The sequence below is a fragment of the Bombus pyrosoma genome, linkage group LG8 (assembly GCF_014825855.1).
Source record: "Bombus pyrosoma isolate SC7728 linkage group LG8, ASM1482585v1, whole genome shotgun sequence".
Classification (NCBI taxonomy): Eukaryota; Metazoa; Arthropoda; class Insecta; order Hymenoptera; family Apidae; genus Bombus; species Bombus pyrosoma.
The window spans coordinates 3,122,401-3,141,897 of record NC_057777.1 but is presented as its reverse complement, the minus strand read 5'-3'; the positions used below and the strand labels follow the sequence as shown (position 1 = coordinate 3,141,897).

Genomic DNA, 19,497 nt, shown 5'->3' with positions numbered 1-19,497 from the left:
TTACGCGGGAATAAAATACACCAGATCTAAGGAAATGGATTTTATATTCCAATTTTGCGATTTTATCGACTGAATGCATAGACAAATTCCATAGATGAACTCTTGCGCCAAGTTTCATCGTCGGTAGAAAACTGTTTTACCAAATATCGTACAAACCATCATGCTCTTTTTTTTAAATTTGCGTATCTTCTCATACCGCGTGTGTCCCATTTGTACTTCGAAATTTCCTGTCCATCGAAAAACGCATACCGCTCGAGACTGCATGAAAATCCGCGGTATAGTAGTTACATCTCTTTTTCACTATTTTTCTTTTTTCTTCTTCTTCTTGTAAAATAGAGTCACAAGACAAACACGTGACAAATATAAGGCGTGGAACGATCTCTCGATCCGAGTCTGCAAATTCTAAATTCACAATCAATGCGCGTTCACGTGATTTCGCGAGGACGAGGGAAACGAATCGGATCGATTTGTCATGGAATCCGCACGTGCACCGTGAGTTACAGCGCAGCTCAACGATTTCTCCGCTCAAGATCGGCATTTCGAGCGGTTCGCGCGGCACGTGGGAGGCGAAACGGTCTACTCGATGCTAAGCGAACGCAGTGGCGTAACCGGTAAACAAACTCGGGAAAGAAGGACACACTGGGACGAGATCGAATAAACCTGTTCGGTCGACTCGTTATCGGGGAAACGCGAAACGGGTTATTAAAAGCGATCGGTTTTATGGTCGGGGATGCGCGGGGCAACTTAATGTATTTACTTCTACGTGTTTCAGTACTTGCAAGAAGCTCGTATGGTTACTCTGTTCCGTTCCATTCTGAATTTCCTGCATACTATAGATTATAGTATCGCGGCAGAATCTCGATAGTCGCGATGGAGGTTCGGATGAGAATAGACGAGACCATTAAAATTCCGTGATGAATGGTAGCGTCGAAAATCGGAGTAACGAGAGGCAAAGAGAAATTGCTGCGCGAAATTCCAATCGGAACCGAATTAAACACCGCGTCACAAAGTTTCTTCGTATATTACGATACGTATTACGTCGTATCGAGTTTTTCGTAACTTTGAGGGTGGAGCTACCCTGGCTGAAGTAGAATGCTCGTATCAGAGAAGTTAAAGTGCAAGATACAGAGCAATGTTCGTAATTGTAATAGAAAGCACATGTCAGACTTTGCTCGTATCTTACGAAAAATCATTCGAACCTTCAAAAATGCACCAAAAATTGCAAAACTGCACTGGGTATGCGTGAGATTTCTATGAAAAATTAGGCGTCGATCGTTTCGAGCACTCTGGTAGTTCCGGTGTGAAAACAATGAGACGTCTGGTCTAGCAAAAAATATTTTAAAAATTGCTCGAAATTCCAATCAAAATCGAAAGCAATTCACCCAATCGTCAGACCAAAGGGAAAAATCAGATCGATGAAATGTATTATCTTCGTTACGGTAATACCAAATATGAGAAAATCTTCAAGGTAACGATCAAAAAATCTCAAGCAACAAAAGTACTAAAGAAAATGACCGGAAAATTAAACTACGTAAACTACGAAATCCTTAAACGAAAGGATAAAATCAGGTCGATAGAATGTATTCTCTTTATTACGATAATGCGAAAATCGGAGAAAGCCTGGAAACAAACGAATGAAAGATCTCCGTCAAGAAGGATACTATTAGGTTGTCCGGAGAGTGTCTTTCTTTCGCAAACGCGCTTTTTACAACAGTGCAGCTTCGTACAAACGTGAAACCAAGTCCGTGAAATGTCGCGGTGTTTATCTCGACAGAGCAAAATCGATCGTACGTAATTCGACAAAATAATATAAAACAAGAAACATTGTGCGTCTGTTATTTCCTCGCGGAACGAAAGAAACTTTCCGGGCGACCTACAACAATAAAAGACGCGCGGAACTTCCAAGCAAAACCGAACGAAAGCTTCCAAATAATACGTCGGACGAGAGTGAAAAATCGGATCGATCTTGATCGCTCGTTAACGCAAGAGTAGATCATGTAGCTGCCACTGACGAAGCAGCTGATCCTTCAGAGTCGCCAGTCGTGTTATCCGACCGAGCATAGAAAGAGGAAGAAGGACTTGTTGGTTCGATCGACGGCGACGACGCGTGGACTCTCGTCCGCTCGTTCGTTTCGTTCCTGAGACCGGTTTTCTGGTCTATGCTTGAGACAGAAAAGTGCCGTGGCGAAACGAGACCGCACCCCGTGGCTCCGCGGTGGTATTCCTGTCCCACGTGAACCTTATGCGATACAGAAACGGTGTGCACTGGCAACCAGAAGTCTCCCGCACTGGTGGCATCCTCAGTGTTTACCGTGCTGTCTCGACGACGACGACGACGACGAAGACAACGCGACGTCTTGTGTCTCGACGCGTCGTCTCCTCTGCCCTGCGCGCTCTTCCAATCCGGACGTTGTTGATCGCGAGCTCGTACGCAAGTGGAAGACGAAGAGAATCGATGGTCGATAGAAAATAAGAAATTGTGGGTGTTTCTTTTCTTCTTTTTTCGTATTTTTATTTTTATCGTCGCGAGGTTTGGTTATATAATAAAAGTGGATCGAAAGTGGAAAGTCTGGGCACTTTGATCGATCAAGATGATTTGAAGTATCGAAAACACCGATCGTATCGATCGATACGAAGGTCGAACCGTACGAACGCTTTATTTAGCGATAGAAAATCCCGCCTGTTTTTCGTGTTCTTATTGCAATCGCAAATATGCACGTTCCATCAGATATAATTTACGGACATTGCGGTTTGCAGATTTGTTTCGTGCAGAGGTTTTTAAAATATTGAAAGTCGCGATGAACGCTAACAACATGGAGTATTCGTCTAATTACCGAGAACAGGAAATCGTGGGTGTGTTTTTCTTTAGCTTTGTCGTTTACTCGGTTTGATCGGAGTAAGAGCACATGCAAAGCTGGAGATTTCGTTAATGGGGACGATTTGAAACATTGCGAGCACCGATAGAAAATGATAACGATACGAAGATTCTGTTTTGTTTTGAGCTTGTGATTTGTAATTGGAAATCCGGAGATTCAATGCGATATAAATTAAAAGTTTTGCAGTTTGATAGAAACTTGATAGGAACGTTGATAATATCTACGTACAGAAAATTCTCTAAGATGAATATAATCGTTTGGACGTGCAATGTTACAAAATACAGTTCTGTGTGAAAAATGAAAATCTTCTTTTACAGAATAAGAATCATCTTGATGTGTACATACTCGCGAATCTTCGTATTAATTCATCCGTTGGTATTTTTTCTTATTTCAGCGACAGTTTGAGCGACTTCATATTCACGAAAAAAAAAAAAAAAAAAGAAAAATGCAAAATATTATTTCTCAAGAATATTATCAGCATAATTATCGACGATGAAATCATGTTCTCGAAATAACCGCGACGAGACCTCGTTTGGAAACAACGATCGTTATACAACAACCTAATGCATACGGTGAGATTAGAAAAGTTGATCGGAAAGGACAGTTCGATTTTTAAAAGTCCATTTCCTCGACAACTTCGTCAGAATCTTGTGCAACGCTGCTAAAATCCAACGTAGAAGACCTAACGTAGAAGAAGATGGTATCGCGAGGATGACGCAGAGAATCGATTCGGTAAGTGTCTCCTCGCTAAAACGACAAATTTTCAGGAACAAACTTGCACATTATCTTCCAGGCATTGTGCAAATGGTAGCGTAACGATTGCTCCAGTTAGCTGCAATTAGTTGAAAGACGGAATCGTGTCAATCGTTTGGATCGATGTATTGGGTTGGCAACTAAGTAATTGTTGCCAGTTGTTGTTGGTGAACACTTAGTTGCCAACCTAATAATTCGCGGATGAATCGGACAAAGATCGGCCGAAGGATCGTGGGCGATCCGCCAAGGTATCGTCGATCGCCAGGACTTATTTCCCCCTTGTTTACGATCCTTATTTCACTGCCACGTTATTATTATTATCATGATCGCGTCCTCGATGAATATTCATAGCTAGCGGGGTTTAACCGAAGCCGATGATGATAAACATCGGGCCTAATGTTTCATTCATAGCGGTCCCGCGTTGCCGGACATAATGAGCCGGTGGAATGAGAAATTAGCTGCGTGCATACGATTTTAATATGCCGTTCATTGTTAAGCGCGCGATCCGATCCCCGGTAAGCAATTTTCCTGGTATTAATTGTTTTTCGTTCGTCGTTGCGCAGGATATTGGATATTTTGTTATTAAACTTTTGAAATTTTGGGAAATAGCTACAGGATTCTGTGGCTCTTTGTTGGTCCAACGTAGCGTATAGCTAAGGCACAATATTCTAACAATGGAAGATACTCTTTGTTTTTGCGTATATCTTAGATATATTGGGTTGGCAACTAAGTGATTGCGGATTTTGTCAATACAACCTAATGACAAAACCCGCAGTCACTTAGTTCTATATCTTTCTAGTATATAAATCACTTAATCCTATATCTTCCTAGTCCTATATCTTCCAAGTTCCATATCTTCCTAGTTCTATATCTTCCTAGTTCTATATCTTCCTAGTTCTATATCTTCCTAGTTCTATATCTTTCTAGTTCTAATATCTACCACCTCCACGAGCACATAAGTCACTTAATTCTATATCTTCCTAGTTCTTTATCTTCCTAGTTCTATATCTTCCTAGTTCTATATCTTCCTAGTTCTACATCTTCCTAGTTCTATATCTTCCTAGTTCTATATTTTTCTAGTTCTAATATCTTCCACCTCCACGAGCATATAAACTAAATTCCAAGATATTGGGTTGGCAACTAAGTGATTGCAGATTCTGTCAATACCACCTAATGACAAAATCCATAATCACTTATTTGCCAACCAAATATTTGGATATATGTTGGATTTTAATTTATATGCTCGTGGAGGTGGAAGATATTTTATCATAATAGAAATTCAATGTTCGTAGGGCGATGTGATTGATAGCGTAGGCTAAATTATTTAATATAGCAAAATTCGCTATTTAATATAATAAAATTTCACCGCTCGATGTAACAGAATTTCACCGTTCAATATGATACAAAATTCACTAGGATTGGAAAATAGGGAAAATCATGCGATTGATTTACAAATAGAGTAGTTGGTTTGGGTTTCGATTTTCGCTTTATAAGTATAGCGTAGCAGGGTTTCTGAAGACGTGAACGTTCCTCCATTAGAAGTTAGATTTCAAAGATCCTGTCGTTCGCAGCAGCAGCAAGTGGTCGAAACAACGCAGAAGAAACGTGAAATGGAAGATTCGATTTAAAAGTGTCGATATTTAATTAATAAGATGAAAGTGGCTGACATCAAACGCGATGGCACTTTCACAAAAAAGGCTGAAAAACTTTAATGGTGAATTTGGTGGAACGAATTCGTTGGAAAAATGAAAAAGTCGAGCGGCCTTAGAGAATAGCGACGGCAGAAAGGGAGAAAGTGGTTTTGACGCGGTGAAAATTCGCGCGATTGTTTGCAAATTAATACAATCCGTTCCGCGATACACTCGGCGTCGATATCGATCGCAGCCGACTTTCGATGAAAAATCGTCATTCTAAAGACGAATAGCTTTTACTCTTTCCAACAGTGAATGTTAACTTTTATGACTGTCGGGTTCGATAAACTTTAGGCTTTCTATGAAATTCTTTTTATATTTCGTTAGCAACGAAGATCGCTAAGAATGTAGCGCGAACATTCTACCTAGAGGTCGTCGCAATTATAGTCTGCGTCGAATATTTCGGCTCCTTCAGGCAACGCTCAACTGTTTCCCCCTCTTGGGAGTCCAAATTCCCCCACCATGCGACTACCCCACTCCTTACCGCGTCTTACAGAATCTTCAAACAGGAAAAAGATGCTATTCTATACGAGGAAATCGTAGTTTCAAATGGTGAAAATTCGAATTATAAATTAGTAAATAAAAATTATTCAATTTCGAATCCTCTTCCACTGAAAATCCTATTAATATTTGACAATTGCGTTATCTTTTGAAATGCCTCGAGAGGGAGAGTTTGAAACTGAATATCGTGTGACTAACATCAACAACAAGTAAACAGCAAGGCACTTGATTTTCTCTTTCATTGAAATATACAACATTTACACGTTATGACAATTTTAATTGGTGCGTTTATCCTTGAAATTCGATATATTATTTATTATTGAACATAAGGTTCCATCCACGATATATTCCACGATATGGAAGAGAAAATAAATTAGACTGATAATATTTTTTGTTCTAACTAAGTTTCCCAAAAATATTCTTATTTTTGACAAAAATATCGATTTCGTAAATAACATCGATCGATAGGGGATGAAAAATTAAAAGCTGAAGATCGAGGGGCTAATTCGAGGACTGAGGCTTCGTGTTAACGTAAAATGCAACAATTTAAGTTAACGACAAGGGAAATATACAACAGCTAAAAATCACTACGAAACGAACAGCGTTGATACTTAGGCATCGACGTGAGATTTCACGAAACATTTCAAGCCAGATTTAGTAACGAAAATAATCCTGACTAAGAGGAAAGTTCAGCATGGGGTGTGCACTGGTGGCTACGTACGTACGCGGAAGGCAACGTGTTAAAGTCTTGTTCTAGACTCTGCTTTTTAAACATCCCGTATAGTAAAAGTCAAATGTTCTGTCTGAAGATGACAAAAATAAATATCCTCTGAAGCGTAGCTTCAGCTCCGATTGTAGTCTCCGTTGGGAAAGCTTGGCGTGGAACTAATATTTCCCATTTTTCATGGTAACTTGCAACGATCTACGGACGCAGCTTCAATTGTGCGCCATTCTATGATTTATTTTTGCAAATTTTGTTTGTGCGTTATCGATGGAATTATTTATAAAGATGGAATTAATTATTTTACAAAATTGATATATTGAGTTGGCAACTAAGTGATTGCGGGTTTTGTCAATACCGCCTAATGAGAAAATCAGCAATCACTTAGTTGCCAAGCCAATATTACGATAAGAGCATTGCACATTATTCGCAAATGTTAAATGGGAAAGACAAATGGCGGAGGATGCAGCAAACGAAGAATATAAATCGATGATAATTCGAGACAAGTATCGGCAACATACTTCTACTTTCACGTTATTCTAATAATCTTGGTAAACAATATTTCGTAAGTTCACGAGTCCGAGTTCGGTGAGCAACACGTACGGACGACCAGGTTTCCCTTAGCCTTTGCTGGTTTCGAAAAAACGTTTCTCTTTTTCTGTTACAACTTGAAGAAACTTCGAACTTTTCATTTGCCCGAAATAAATTGCTTTGGTCGATTCTCTTAGGAAAATTGGTTTTCAGTGAATGGAAAAATTAAGCTTGTCCATCAAAAGTTTCTAATAATCAAATTATCAATAAAATTAGTTCGTCTTCGATTAAAAAAAAAAGTCAACTCTATTAAATTACTATGGCTGATTTACATAATTTTTATCAGTTTCACTGCCCTGAAATTAATCTATTTCAATGTAACTGTATGAAAATCAAAACCAGCTTCAGTTTAGTAGAAAAATTAGTTCCGTTAGAATTAGCTAGCCTTTGCAATTGTATTAACTTGAATAAAATTAGCTTAACCATCCCAAAATTGAACTTAAAATTCAATTTAATTAAAATTGTACTAAGATTAAAATCAATGTAACTTTGGCATTAAAATCTTCTGTATTCATTTTTCCTGTCAATTTTTCTACATCAAAATTCAAATCAGCTCAATTTGGATACAAACTTTAGTTTTGTTAGAATCGGCTAGTTTTCATAATTTGCCTAATTTTATTAGAATTAGCTTAATTATCCTACGGCTGACCCGCCTTAACAAATCTAACACACGATCAAAATTAATTCGATTACAACAAAACTGATGTTTTCTGATCGCTTAGCAAGTTCACTTAGCTAGCTTTACTTCTCTTCCAATTTTTCTACGCATAGATCGCGCGTATTTAGTTACTGTGTTACTATTCGAACGCAAGAATCCTCGCCATTGCCAACTAGCTGGCGTATCGAATGGCCGTACACGGTGTTCGATGTCGTTCGACGGATCTCTCGTTCAAATTTAATGCCGACCTAGTATTAGGTCATTATTAAACGCGTCTGACTTTTTTCCCTTCGTGACACCGCGTCGATGTCGGACTTGGACTCTACGACGACCACTTTCACGCGCGCATATATTACAGCAGTCGGAAAGCGCCGTAAACAGAACGTAGTTTCGCAATGGACGCGCTGCAATTGGATATAAAATAGCGTGTGCCCTGTCACGGACAGGCTATTCAGAATTTTCGACGGCGATCCGCAGGAATTTGTCTCACTTCATCGAGTTTGACAGAGAAACTTCTCGTTTGTCGAACGTTACGCGAAAGGTACGACGATGAGAAAATATGTTAAGCGTGGGCGGCAATGGACACGTGAAAGTATTTTTTGTTTTCTTTTTTTTTACATTCGTGGAGCATAAATGGTACACGATCGTTTATAATTGCATGGAAATACGTATTATTTGATTTGGATTTTTTCTGATTTTATCAATGATGGGAAAATATGTTAAGCGTGGGCAATGGACACGTGAAAGTATTTTTTTGTTTCTTTTTTTACATTCGTGGGCCATAAATGGTACACGATCGTCTATAACAGCATAGAAATACGTACTATTCGATTTGATTTTATTTGAAATTTTTCTGATCTTATCAATGATGGGAAAATATGATAAGCGTGGGCAATGGACACGTGAAAGTATTTTTTTGTTTTCTTTTTTTACATTCGTGGGCCATAAATGGTACACGATCGTCTATAACAGCATAGAAATACGTACTATTCGATTTGATTTTATTTGGAATTTTTCTGATTTTATCAAACATTCACATTTGATCAGAGTTTTATCGTCCCATTAAAGTTTAAAAATAACATGGAACTCGATCGATCTTTATTCGTCTAGATTTCATCAAGATCGAAACACTACAGTTTTGATACGGTTTCCTATGAGAATTCAGAAGTAGTGTTTGCTATGTTCCTGGATATTTTGGCCAGCTATAAAATTTCAGAGGAACCAGAAAAACATTATTCAAGTTTTCTATCCATCCGCCTAGAGAATTTTATCAAAATTTAGAAGCGACGATATTGCAATATTTCTCGACATTTCGTCGATTTGCGATACTTGCGCCTTCAGAATTTCCCCTAAAATTCGAACAATTACACTTCCTTTAAAACGATTTCTAATAAGAATAATGAATTCCTAATAAAAAGAAGTTTCAAAATAAAATTTCTCTTTCGCTTCCGTGAAAGTTCACCTTCCGTATGGCAGCTCTGAATATCAAAGCCGAGGGCACACGCTATTTCAACCTTCCGACTGTGGCATCGAAGAGGTAGGTAGCCACGGTGGTTCAAAGCTAATGCAGCCAGCGTAAGATGGAATGGAATGTCCTTTGTGAACCGGCTGTTTCACCTCCATATATGTACGTAGCCGTTCGCTTAGCTAATATCTCTGTGGAAGCCGACGAAAAGCCACTGGTACCGCGTTCGAGGCCACAAACACCACGACCTTCGTTACACCGATCGGTTTCTACGTTACAAAAGAACACAGTTCACTGTACCTACGTTTCGTCGATAAAGAAGAAAAAGAATAAGAAGAAAAGAAAAGTGCTGAAATAAATTCTAAATAGCAAACAGAAGACTCGAATCATTCACTGTCTCTGCGAAGACTATTTGCATATCTTTGAAAATTTATTATTGCATCCACATATCCAGTTAATATACGAATGGTATACAGTCTTTATTCAGACAGAAGAATTTCGTGAAAATTGAAAAAATTACCGTCTCAGTGTAATTCTGTTTTCTATGCTACTCGGCAAGTGTGGAAGAATAATAATAAATGCTAATAATAATAATAATAATAATAATGCTAAAGAGCGCCACTCGTGCTGGTTAGTAAACAAAACGATGGTCTTTAGTTTTTTTAACCCTTTGCACTCTGAATTTTATTTCAATTTCGTTGGCAAGCAGCTCCCAACGCTTCCAAGTGTTTTATTTGAAATTTACTTTAACTAAAAAATAAGACAATTTATAAGTGTACGATATATCTTCAAACAATTTTCAATCCTCGTTTTCTTTCGCACGTTTCACAAAGAAAGGTGAGACTGAAACAAAGGAGCTCTTGAGGTAAAAACTGATGTCCAGTCACATTCGATATAGGAGCGCAAAGGGTTAAACCATATTTGCAAACCTACGACTATGCAATCTACTGGTAGAAAAAGAACGCAGCCTGCTAATAAAAAAGAACAATCCGCTAATAAAAAAAGACACCGCCTACTAATAAACAGATCCGCTCCATTGTGTACAAACGCTGTCTGCAACCTTCGGCTTGCCAGATCGGACGAATCGAATCATCGAATCGTGGATTGCCGTATAATATGGTAATTTACCATGTTCGTTGCGGTTGGAATTTCTCAGTGGAGATTAGACGAAGCAATTCGATGCTAATTCAGTCAATACACACTCGATGCTCGTTTAGCCGAGACATATTTGATGCTCCTTTAGCCAATGAATATCCAACAGCTTCCAACAGCTTCCAACAGCTTCCAACAGCTTCCAACAGCTTCCAACAGCTTCCAACAGCTTCCAACAGTCTCCAACAGCCTCCAACAGCTTCCAACAGCTTCCAACATATTCAAGGACTGGAAAAATTGAGGAAGAGATGAAAAGTGACGGACAAGGCTGTGAGATGGTTCGCTGTAGGAAGAGCCAGCCACTCTTCATGAGAATTTTAAGGACGAAACGCGGCGAATTGTATTATGCGTGCAGTAATATGCACGGGCGAACAGCTGCGTTTGATTCGTGCTGTAAACCCGCCGTTCTAATTACGTCAATTGGCCGTCATTGTTCTTAGGCACGTACGTAAGACTGGGAGAACGATTAACGCGATGGCGACCAGTGACTACTTGGAAACTGTGGCCCTACGGTGACTGCCGAGGCAAATGTTTTCGAAGCGCACGTGAAATTAAGGTCGATCGTTAATAATAGAAACGAGACGAGGATATCGGGCTGGTTATTATTATTATTCGCGTGTGTCTTCGTGAAATCTGCATCGCGCTCGAGATATCGTATAATACGATGTGACTGCTTGAAAAACGAAAACGGTTCGTCGTTTGGAACATTCCGTGTGCAATGGTTCAGGGAAGTACTCGAACGCTTTTACGAACTTTTTATGCGATGCTTGAGAATCTGTAATAATATTGGTTACTTATTGTCTTTATGGAGAAAAAAGAAACGTTTGGAATGGAATTTATCGAGGGGCCATTTATCGTGTTACTGTATCGTATTAATTACACAAGGTTAATTTGGAAACTAATTGTGTTTAGAAATTTAAACATTTATGGAACTTCTTTGTTTCTTGGTAAATTGTAGGAGAAAATTCTTATACGAAAGATTTTCAAATCTCATTAGCAGCATTATTTATTTCAATTTATCTGCAAATATTCGAAACATCTTCAAATTTAAGAAATATACTTTATTTTTCATTGAAATTCCTACTTAAACAGTGAATTCTAACCACATTTCAAGCCCGTCGAGTTTACTCGTCGTAACACGAAATATCGTCATTTCTTCGTGACGAGTATACTCGTCAGAAACCGGCAACCGGTTAAGCTTACCTATTCATGGCTGTGCACTAACTTTTGTACGGCATGTAACTTTCAATCTAACTTACAAACACGGTAAACATTTTTAAACTTCCATGTTGGTTCTCCAATTACTTTTATACATCTTACTACAATATAATATTATACGACGTGTCTCGTACAAAAATACACGACATATTTCTAAACATAAGTCCGTGGTATTTAGGAATTTTTAATAACATGGCGCGCAACTGTAGCTATTGGTTTGGCAACTAAGTGATTGCGGATTTTCTCATTACCACCTAATGAGAAAATCCGCAATCACTTAGTTGCCAACCTAATATCTTTGCTCAAAACGTAAAAGGTAAAGGAGATTAGGCGCCATGTTGTGTATGTTCATTCACGTTAAATACGAGGATTAAGTTCATAACCGCAGTTGCATCGGTGATACTCGACGGATTAATGCGGTGGAACGACGGGCTGTGGTGCACGTAATTAGAAAGCACACGCGCGCATTTACGCGGAATCGCCGCGTTTGTTTTGCAATTAGCGAGTTGCCTCAGCCTCGAACAATTGAATTGCAACGTTCGCCCATCCCTGGCTTTTTCTTCTAGTTCAACGGGATAACTAGCTACGATAACGAAGGATAATCGTCGGGCTCTCAGAGCCAACTTTATTCGCAGCCATTGTCGTCACGATTTATCGTCGTTGTTTAGAAACCACTTTGGAGAAACAATGATCATTATCATCGGTATATACGATCGATGCAATAATTTTATATTAGAGTTTGAATCGTCGTTTTAGATGGAATATGCGGGTGTCTTTCTCTCTCTCTCTCTTTTTTTTTTTTTTTTTTTTGCTGATAGAGTAGGATATTTCGAGATTTGTTACGAATTAGAAACATTTTTCACAGTTTCAACGTCGTTGTTTCCATGTTTGACAAAGTTTGAGAGTTACGCGTTTGGGTTATCGGCTGTTGGAAAGTTGTGTAACGTTGGGCTTGGCATATTTTCGCGTTCGCAATGTTACGACGTAAATATTTGCAAGTTTCAAATATTCCGACTATTTTAGCTTAGAATATTTCCATACTTGCAACGACAGAAACGTTAAAATTTGCAAGTGTTCAAAGTTAACATTACAATATCTTGAAGATGAATGTATTGTAACCCGAATGTCTAGACATTGGAATGTTTCACTTTCCAAAGTTATTGCCCTGATATCCTCGAACTTAAACTATTGCGATTTTTCGATATCTTAATCACCAATTTTTAAAATGCACACTTACGTAAACAAAGATTGTACTAGGCTTGAAGTCTCGCTATAGTAAATATTGGGTTGGCAATAATCACTTAGTTGCCAACCCAATAATATACACGCAGACATATCGAATTGTTACATATTTCGTAATTGTGTAATATATCGAAATATTTACATAATATTAGGTTGTCCGAAAAGTTTCTTTCGTTTCATAAGGAAATAATAGGCGCACAATGTTTCTTGCTTCATATTAGTTTATTGAATTATGCAGGAACATAATAATAGAAATATAACGAAATAGATCATACCTAATTCAATAAAATAATATAAAACAGAAATTGTTGTTCATCTATTATCACCTTACGAAACGAAAGAAACTTTTCGAGCAACCTAATATTTTCGTATCCGGAACCTGTACAATCTAAGTATTTGGGAAACGTATCAGTTGAACATTTGCCAACGTTTATAAACACAAAATTTTGAATATCTTCCAAGATACGAAACGCTTAAAGTTTCTCGAGTGCGCCAAAATTCCAACACCGAGAATCAAATATTTAGCAAAGTGTACGCGTTACTACTACAAAATGACTACTTGAATATTCATTAAAATTCGAACATACTACGCAATAGTAATTAACAATACTTCAAACAATTAACCTCCTCGACTTCAACCATGAAACTAATGATGTAAATGCATTACGTAATTTTCGTTGAAATAAAATCACCGAAGAAAGTGTTTCAGCGATCGGTTGCTTCTTTTAATTAACAAAGCCGATCGTGCGCATAGCGATCGATCTTTCCCACAGAGCGGCGATATGCAAAATTCGACATTAGCCGAAGCGTGATCTATCGACGTTCTTAATTAGCGGCTTGCCACATTTATCTCTCGGGTATTAGCAACCCTAATCGTCGCTCTTCCGGTGGCCACGGGATCTTTAACGATAGTTTGATTCTATCCGCGAAAAAAGCTTACCTTCTACGAGTAAATTCACACATGCTACAGCTACGTAAACTACTATATAATTTATATTCTATTTTTATACTTTTTCTTCCCTGCAGATTGAAAGTTAAATGACAATAAGACGAATTGCTAAAAAATGAGTTGAATAACAAATTGTAAATTATAAATATTTCTCGTTTGAGGTTAGGATTCCGCGTTTAACATTTCGCGTGTTTAGTATCCCGTGATTTCCTATTTACAAATTTGGCAGATCTCTTAAAAATTGCTTAAAAATGTTTTTTACACAAATTGCCAATTAATTACAAGCATCTGTTTTTAGAGGTTAGGATCTCGTATTTAACATTTGACCTGTTTAGTATTTCATGATTTCCTGTTTCAATGTTTGTAGAGAGAGATTTTTTACAAAATATTTCTCCTCCAATGTGAAATATTGTACCACTTGAGGATTTCAAGGATTTTTCTAAATATCTTCTTACAGTTGAAGATTTTCCGACATGTTGGATCTGATAATTTCTCCCTTTTCCTTTTAAATTGAATTTATATTTTAACTATCTGCGAACAAATACATTTGCATATATGTACATTATCGAAAAGACTATACAAATATGCCTAAGCCCCGATACAATAAAAGAATACAACACACACAACGATAATATTTACGTATATACATTATTTGACGAAGTTGGTAAGAATTTCAAATTTCCCGCCAATTTACCAACAACTTGTTTCGACCCTCTGTTTCTGCGATTTTTTCCGAAAGAATACGATGGAACAGGCGCTGGTGTTTCAAGAAGGTAATAGCACGGGTATTTTTAGTGTTTATGGGGTAACGGAGGGGTCTGGCGCGATATCGTGTTCGGTGTGAGGAAATCGCGAATAGTCTGGCTGAACTCTGCTGAATGGCCCTTTCAGCGCCTTCGACGGGACGTTCAATAAATACGACAATTAGAAACGTCGCGTTCGTACGAATGTAATTTTTATTACTTACCAGCCAGCCGGCTCGTAGCAGGAATATTTAATAAATACTCGGAACGTGCCCCTAATAAATCCCCTCGTTTCCCTTTCGAGCTATTGCCCTTCCTGCCAGCTGCTTTCTAAGAATTGTTATAACATAATATATGTATATATATATTTTTATTATTACATCGTGTCGCGTTTAATTTCTACTTCATTTTCAATACGTTAAAAAATATCTAGATTTTTATGACGATGTACGTATTATCGTTACTTTATTGTACCATATTTAATTTTCATCTTATTTATCGTATTCCTAATCCACTTGTATTAAAACACGTGACAAATTATTTTCTCATCGCTTTAATCCAATACTTTTTCTATATATGCGACATAATGTGTACGATTATTATTATGCTATAACATATTCATCTAATATGTCAACCTTTTAAAAATATTTGAACACGTTAGAAAGTTAGAGTCGTTGATTTCTATAAATTCTCTCGGATCGGATCTAATTTGATTGGAGCGAGAGATTTTCTATTTTTGGAATAGAAAAGACTGGCTCGACGTGCGGAGAGCCGTGGGAAATAGAAAATCGATCGCCGATAAAATTGGCCGAAGCACAGCTTCCGACTCTGAGTAACTCGATCGCCTCGTTACGTGAAGGTTCACGTCCTCCCGGAGACACTCTCACTTCTTTCTTTCTCTCCTTTTTTATTTCCTTCTTCTAATTCCTCGCGAGGGAGGTAGCGATGAAAGTGATCTCCTGCTGCTCGATGTCGGACATTCGACCTTAAACAAATTTGTTCTTCTGAATCTTGTTCGTGATCAACGAACCGAGACCTCCAAATTCGATCACCGCCTACAAAATTGGCGCGAAATTTGAAGTTTGAAGAATTCTAATTGAATCCGAAGAACAGTTCTTTTTCGTAGATCTTGCGCATAATTAACAAACCAAGGAAACTAGTTTTAATTATTCCCTTCAAGATTGGCGCGAAATTCAAAGTCCAGAAAACGTCCATCTACCCCAGAGAAACACTCTTTTCCCCTAAAAATCGTATCGTCCACAAGCAACGAATCGACGCGCTGGGTTCTAATCGGCCCTTTTAAAATTGGCGCGAAATTCGAAAGCGGTGAGATTCTCCAGGCGTCCTGTACACAGATTTCATTTAAAAGAACGTCAAAGCATTTTCGATCCGGGTGCACCTGCGGGCAGGACGATCCACTTGTTGGACGAGTATTCAGGTGGAAAGAGTTGACCGGCTTTTAAAATTGTAGGTTAACGACGCGTGCGCGCACGAGAGCACCTTTGTGTCCTTTTTTGGAAACCGGCTGAGCCTCCGCTGAAAAATCGATCTGAGTTATTTTCGTGACCAGCCACTGCCGATGTTCCTCCCTTTTTTTTGGGAGGAAGAGGAGGCCGTCGCGTCGTTGGCTCCTCGGGTTCGTGGTTGAATTACTCCCGACAGCGGAGAAAGTGACGCGCCCTTTCCCTTGACAAATGTCGCCCGGCCGATTGGTTCCATTTAATGGTAAAACGCTCCGGTGATCGCCTGGGCCCAGCCCCTGATCGCGCGATTCGCTCGATGATTTTCTGCGAATTTTCTATCCAAAACAAATTCCTTGTTGATCTATACATGGACAGATTTTCATGTGTGACGTTTGGGGTTAGGTTGGGGTTAGGTTGGGGTTAGGTTTCTCTCTCCCTCCTTTTCTTCTATTTTTCTTTTTGCTTCTTTTTCTCTTAATAGAGGGATTTTAGGGATTTTGACAGTGGATTTTTTCCCTGATTGGCACTACTGTCTTTATAAGTGGACATTTTTATCGGAGATAAATTGAAATCGTGTTATTGGTGAATAGATTAAAGATACATGGTAGATTATTAAGATGTAATATGTATATGGCCATTAGTAGCGTTACAGGTGCCATAAATTTCAGAAATTGTTACATATTAATAGCGTTTCCATTCTAACATAATTATTTAGGTAACTTGGTATTATATAATACGTATCTTCGTGGTGTGTGGTCGTGAATGTTATTTTTACGAGCCATTCGCAAGCTGAAATGGTTAACTACGGTTTTTGAAATTTTTGGTGCCCAATCGATCCATCGATGCTTGTCTTGGATACATAATTTCATTGATTTTCCCTACTTTTACTTGGGTGACTTTCTCCTGGATTTATGCAATAGCAAGATGTAACAACAGATCCCAAATAGTGATTCTCAAATTTGGAAGTGTACACATACTGAAAAGAATACACACACATGTACACGATTAATAGGTGAAATTTCGTTATTAATTTCTTCAAAAAAGAAAAAGAAATAATTCTCATTTCTGTTGCAACATTGTTTAATATACTTTGAGGTTTTCCGACATTCTGAAACGGTAAAAAGTTCTAGCTTATCTGTAACGGTTCAGATTTAGAAAATTATTAAAAGACAGTAGCTTCAAACGTTGTTATTTCTTCTAAAGCTGAAGTTGGACGGTGATTAGGTTATTTTTTTTAGAAGAGGAGCCATTAAATTTCGAAACCATCTGAAGGATGGCACCACGACGACGCGACGGTCCGGCAAGAATTAAATTGGGTTCAATGAAGATAAGATAAATTCGTGGGACTTCCTTCGTGGCCAAAGATATTTACGAAAATTGTTCCAAGAATAGCCTTCCCTAATCAAAGTCAAGTTCAGTCGATGGAAGGATAACGAGAAATTGAGACAATCGTTACACGACCCACCAAACCGTGATGTAATTTCCCAACGAGAAATTTGCCTCCCTTTGCGTAAGCCTAATAATCATTAAACCTCTCCTCACTTTCGATACTTTGCTCGTTGTCACGTGAAAACGGCATCGGTCGACCGTAAAGCGTAATAAATACCAAATGATTTCATAAAAAGTCACAATCAAATTCCATCTATTAATTTCTAATTAAATAGATAAATACATAAATTGGTAACAGACTGTCCAATAAAGAAAAGAACATCATGTAACACCTTTTTTATTTTTAGACCTAATATTTATAGTTTGCCTTACTAGGCATAATACAATTGGCATAGTAATCACAAAACTGACATAGAAATTGACTATTTTTTATCATCCTCTTTTGGGCTGGACTTTGCTTTAGGGGATCAAAGTTATTCACTCTTTTATTATTATTATCTTATAGAATCCGAAAATGTAAGTTTTAAGACGTGTAATACACTGGTTCGAAAGTTACGTGTCTATATAAAACTGAGGTATATGTTTAAGTTACTTTAGGTTAGGTTCCAGGTTAGATTTTAGGTTAGACCTTGCTTCGACGCCATATTGGTTTTTATCCACGATTCGTTCAATGGACAGAGCCGCTGTAAAGGAATCCCCGTGGATGGCGGCCATTTTGTGGCGGAATTTTGAATCGTGAATACCGGATTCGGTTTGAACTATCCTTTATCCTCCGATTACGCCAGTCAAACTAATTTCCGGCAAAGTTCAGTTCAATGCTTATTCGTGCGCATCAATCGGATGATGGATAAAAGGCAATCAGGGGTAAAGTACCGTGTAAAATATCCGAAAAATGCTCGATTTCACACAGTCATAACCTCCATACCGGTGAATTGCGCGCCTTTAAAATTTGAATTCACAGGTTCTACGATCCAAGAACCATAAGATGGCGAATAAAAAGATCGACAATTTTTCGTCCCGTAAATTTAACCTAGATTTCTAATTTACTATAAAAATGTTTAGCACAGCAATTACTAAAATTCATAGCGTATCAATTTCAAATTTTTCTTTACGCGCCATTATACCTATCACAGAAGATCGAGAAAATAGAAAGACGCAAGGACTAAATAGAAGAAGCTACTTAACCAGAATGAAAAAGCCGAAGAATAGAATGCAAATGAGAATCGGGAAGGGTTAACTGGGAAAAACAGAGAAAAATGGGGGGGGGGGTGTAGCAAAAAAGGCGACAAACGGATCAAGACGAAAAAGAGTGAAAAATGAAAAGTGGAGAGACGGAGTGAAACAGGGTGGACGACAGCGGTTGTTGGAAAGGCGGGAGAGGGAAGGGCAGGAAAAAGAAAGCAAGTTGTCTCGGATGTCTGCTCGCCAGATCGTTTTTCTCGGAGTGGCGGCGCCTCCGCATGGGATTGCTCGTTCTGATCATTCTCCGCGGTGTTGTCGGCCTCGAAAAAACGTCGACGAGCTGTTTTCATCGAATCCTCTCCGTACGGTAGCTGTCGAACGAATCGACGAGAAATCACTCGAATCGTTCTGAACACCAGATACGAATTATAGTAATAATAATAATAATAATAATAATAATAATAATAATAATCATGCCACATATATATATGTGATATAAATTACAAGATAATTTAGCGCATAATAACATACAGTGGTGGGCAAGAGAAAGTTCATAAAATAAGGAGCGTAATAAAAGGACACAGTAATTTAACAAAATGGATTTACATTTAATAAGAGCAACGAATATAATATATGGCACGAAACAGATTGTTACCAATATGATAGAAAATTATTAGTACAAAAATTACTAGAATTCTTATTGTAGCAATTTTGAATATTTTTTTTTATTCTCTTTTACATGCAGAGAAAATATAAGTATAAAATGATTTATTATCGCTATATATCAACTTACATCAGGTATTTTTTTAGTAGATAAATCTCTAGACCTAACAAGGTATTCCATCGTGAGATTGCAGATTTCTATGGATTTACAAGAAACTTGGAAACGAAAAATCGCACAGA

The 19,497-nt window shown here is 38.1% G+C and overlaps 1 protein-coding gene across 7 annotated transcripts in view; it reads left to right on the top strand.

Annotated features, from left to right (window-relative positions):
* The window catches only part of LOC122570040 (pleckstrin homology domain-containing family G member 3), a 100,602-nt gene that overhangs the window by 42,441 nt on the left and 38,664 nt on the right, over positions 1-19,497 (top strand). The window contains exons 1-2 of one of the 7 annotated variants that reach the window (XM_043731856.1): positions 2,305-2,479; positions 3,271-3,608. The exons of 5 other annotated variants lie outside the window; for them this stretch is intronic. The gene's annotated coding sequence lies outside the window, so the exon portion shown is untranslated. Of the gene's footprint in view, positions 1-2,304; positions 3,609-19,497 lie in introns of those variants that run through there. One more of the 7 variants, XM_043731857.1, reaches the window with a different exon arrangement.